At 40.4% G+C, this 4,583-nt stretch overlaps 1 pseudogene across 1 annotated transcript; it reads left to right on the top strand.

Moving 5' to 3' along the window:
- Positions 1–525: 525 nt before the first annotated feature.
- Positions 526–2,011, top strand: LOC311096985 (calcium-responsive transcription factor-like; annotated as a pseudogene). Its single transcript has 3 exons — positions 526–649; positions 954–1,546; positions 1,638–2,011. The product of its transcript is annotated as a calcium-responsive transcription factor-like (transcript).
- The last annotated feature ends 2,572 nt before the right edge of the window (positions 2,012–4,583 follow it).

The raw sequence follows: 4,583 nt of genomic DNA, 5'->3' as shown, positions 1-4,583 counted from the left end.
TTTTATTGATTTTTTAACTTTTATTTTACATTTCTGACATTATATTTCGCAACTGCGAGTTTATATCACACAGTTCTGAGAAAAAAAGTCAGAATTGCGAGATGTAAACTCACAATTGCATGAAAAAAAGTCAGAATTGTAAGATAATTACCCTAGTCCTTTTTAATTCCATTTTTTATTCTATGGCGTGAACAAGCTTCTATTACTAATTTGTCCAGATTTTTGTTCAGTCAAATTGTTTCTAGAATGAGAATGCTTGTAATAGCAAGTTGCATGTCAAGGCTGGACAATGTAACGAATGGATAGAGGGGACAATAGCAAGTAAAACAGATCTTTATTAGAATGTATAGCACCAGTCTCAGAGTGAATAGGAAGGCAGACAAAGTTCTCAGTAATGTTGGAAGATCGCAGATGCAGTTCACAAGAGAGGTGTGTAGATCACAAGATCCTTCTCAGTGCGATGGTAATCTCCGATGATGATGATGATGGCAAGGCAGCGCAGGCTTGCGTGGACAACTCGATCCGATGGTCAGACGTGAAGTGATGAACCCAGTGTCGGTGAAGAGTGAAGACATAAACTGCAACAGCGAACTTCCAGACGAAGACAAAGCAGGAGACACGAGGAGCCGAAGAAACAGGAACACAACAGGCAACATCCACAAAACAACGATCTGACAAACACAAGACGCATAAGGTGAGTATAAATAGGCAGTGGTAATGCACAACACCTGTCGCTGATTCCCCCGGAGGATAATCAGCGACCACGCCCACACACACACACATTCATTCACAAATACACACACACAGCGCAAGGAAGCGTCAATGAATTCCTCAACCGTGACAGACATGCCTTGTTCTTAAGCCTTGATTGAATGCTGTTGTTGCAGATAATGTAATGGTTTTACAATATGCACACAAAGTCATTTTATCTTGATCTTTAATATGGTTTTAAGGGAGCAGAGCCATTGTGATGGAAAGCCAGTTTGGTCCAAGGAGGAAGGGCGTTCAACCTAAAAAAGGGTCAGAGCAAGAAACGAATTAAAACATACTCTACAAAGCCAAGACAGGTATTACACCCAGCTCCCCACAGAGAAAGCTCACCTGTACCATGACGTGGACACTGCAAACCTGCCTCCACTTCCAGAGCAGATCTGCTTTGCAGAGGAAGAACAAAATGAAGATGAAGAGGAAGAGACAGAGGAGCTGGACAGTGAAGCCATGCAGGACGTCACGATGGAGGATGGGGCGTCCCTACCCTCTCGACTACACCCGCTCGTGGCAGAGAAGATCTGTGAGTTGGTAGCACAAGGTCATAACCAAGTTTACACTGTCCGCAAGCAGCTCAGGTATGACTCAGATGGTTTCAAATCTCCTTTGTTTTATTTGCTGGAAAAATATTTACCGTTGCTTTGTCAGAGGAAGTGCCTGAGAGACACAGTCTGTGTTACTTTCCCACTGTCAATGACATCAAGAACCACATCCATGAGGCTCAGAAAGCTCTTCAGCTGACGGCGGGACCACCGGCTACCTCAGATACAGAAAACATGTTTGTAAAGCATTAGATTGGTGAGCACAAATATGCCAACCATTTTCTGTAGTAAGCATTTATTTTGATGTTTTTGATGTTGTTGTTGCAGTGGAAAGCAGAGGCTAATAACCTGCTTCCAGAGACTTTGACCCTGACTCCTGCTACTGTGGATGGTAAAATACTGTTGAGATATTGTTTGAAATCTGACATACATTATTAAAACAATAATCTTGGAATCATTCAATACAATTTAGAGAGCAGAGGAAAGGTCCTGCCTCAAAAAGAAAGCACATACCTGTAGTCCAAGTATAAGCATTGTTTACCCTGCCACAGAATCTAGTGTACTGCTGTTATATTGACAGTGTCCCCTCAGAAGGAAGGACTCTTGGAAGAGAGTGACACTCTTTCTCCAGAGGCTGTGCAGCTCTTCAGCTCTCTCACCTCACTGCAGCCCAAGATCTTTGCACATCTCCAGGTGACCCTGTCCTGAAATGATCATTATTTATATGGATCTATTCATTTATGATATATTAATGCATACATTTTTTATGCATACATTTTGCATACATTTTATTTTACATTTTGCATACAATGTATTAATGCATACAAGTTTTTCTGAATAAATGCAAAAAGTTTCAGGGTGATCAACTGTTCTGATAGTATAAGTGAAGAAACAAAAATCCATTAAAATTAAATGCTTGAAAACCTGATTATGTAATCATTTTTTATACATTTTTGTTTTGAACTTTTTGTTAATGTTCCCATTAACTTATGAAAACGTTATTTCATGGCTTTCAAAACCTCTAGTTTTAAACATTTTAAAAACATTTGTTGGTAAATGCGAACGTTAAGGCAATGGTTCTCAATCCTGGTCCTGGGGACCCAGAGCTCTGCACAGTTTGTATGTCTCCCTCATTTAACACACCTGATTCAGATCATCAGCTCGTTAGGAAAGAGCTCTGAACTGAACTGGGTGTGTCAGATAAAGGAGACATATAAAATGTGCAGAGCTGTGGGTCCCCAGGACCAGGATTGAGAACCACTGCGTTAAGGGAACATTCAATTTTATAATTTTGCAAACATTATGTGAAGGTTACTTTTGAATGTTCTCTGAACATTCAAGTTGTAACATTTAAAAAAATGTTAGATAAACATCCAACTAAAATATTTCAGAAAAAAAACCTCATTGTTTTTGTGCTAAAGTTTTGAGAACATTATTTAAAAACATATAACTTTGAACAAATGTTCTATTAACGTTAATGGAAGAATGTTTGTTTATAAAAACTTGCCTGGCTTCATTTGTGAGAATGTTCCCTGTTGCCTGGGACAAACCTGGTGGGCAAACTTATCCTTTAAGAGTGCTCTCCTCTTGTCTGATAGGCCATCCAGATACAGACTGCCTTGTGTCCAGCTGAAGACACTGCCCAACCTACACCACCAGAAGCCCCAGAGCTGTCCAGCCCTGCACCTCCACAGCCTGTTCTGCTGAGTCCGTCCCAGTTCCTCCAGTCAAGTGGCAGTGCTGGTGAAAGCATATCTCTGTGTGACCCCCCCAACCCTGCTCGGCATGAGCCAGCCGGTGAGTGTGACCTCGGTGACTAATGCCGGAGCTGAAGGTGGCATCACACAGATCTTGTTGGAGGACGGACAGGCCATTCAGTCCAGATTGTGGACCCTGCAAGCATAGGTAAGTACATGGCACCACAGAAATAAAAATAAAAAAATCTAAATTTAACCAATTAGAATCATGAAAATAACACATAAACCTGTTGTTTGTTGTTATTGTTCAGCTTTGACTCCCTCAGCAGACGACACTTCAGTTAAATAGGAGAGTGGGAAATCTATGGATGTGTCAGCAGAAATACAACAACGAGAAAAGAAAACTAATGTCCATTTCTGTGACAACAGCGATTGACGATTGAGCTCTTTGACCAATGGAGGACTGATTCATTGTTTCAAGTACAGTATTATGATAACATGAACTCGTGCAATATTGATTTGTATTATTATTTGTTTCCATTTCCCATTATTGCTATTTTAATTTACTACAGTGGTGACTGGAGAAAAAAAACAATTTCTCAAAAGTATGAATGAGATCAAAATTAAATATTTAAAGCTAAATGTTTTCTGTTGCATTCTATTCACACAAAAAACTATTTCACATCTTTTTATAAGAATATCTTATGAGTATTTCTGCATGTATTTCTACCCTTTGAATAGAAGCCTAATGGATCCTTGCGGTGGACTTTTTAAAGTCCCCCTGTGGTGAAATTCAAGTTTTTAATGTTTATTGTCAGGAATCAGTCAGGGGTGCGTTTCCCGAAAGCATCGTTGGCCAACTATGGTCGCAAGTTCATCGCAATGTCCATTGAACTCTATTGGTAACGAGGGAACTTGCGACCATAGTTGGCTAACGATGCTTTCGGGAAACGCACCCCAGGCTCATTCACATCCATAACACAAAGATCACACTCACCCGAATACTAATCACCTGCACCTGTCATCAATCCCAGCAATCACTGAGCACTACAAAGTAACACACCTCACCTCCAGTCCCTGTCGAACCTTGAACTAGGAAAGACCCACTAACCTGCTCTCTGTGCATTTCAGACTATTGTTCCTGAACTGTTCCAGTCTGTTTCCACAGTACATCCTTGTGATACTTACCTGTGATACTTGTGATACTTACCTCTTTAACTCGTCCTGAGATCCCACATTCTCCTTGGTGTCCATGCTCTGTGTTCCTCGGATTGTGTTTCATGCCACATTCAAGCCTGCCGTTATCTACGAGAGAAAAGACGATCATTCATCAATGTTATTCTCACAGTATCTGTTTGTGCATCTGAATTTACCTGCTGTCCAACGAAAGCTTCATTAAAAGTTATTCTGAATCCTTCTAACCTTGTTATCCGAGTGTACATCCTGACATTTATATGTCTGTGGTGTTTTTAATATGCTTTAAGACAAACCATGTGCAAATTCATAAGTCAGCAACACTGCTGAGTGTTTTCCCCTTAAAACTGCAGTGAAACACAAACTACCTTGTAACCAATCA

This window comes from Abramis brama (assembly GCF_963993115.1).
Source record: "Abramis brama genome assembly, chromosome: 15".
Taxonomy (NCBI): domain Eukaryota; kingdom Metazoa; phylum Chordata; class Actinopteri; order Cypriniformes; family Leuciscidae; genus Abramis; species Abramis brama.
Note: the sequence above shows the minus strand (reverse complement) of the source record. Positions and strands in the feature narration are given on the sequence as shown.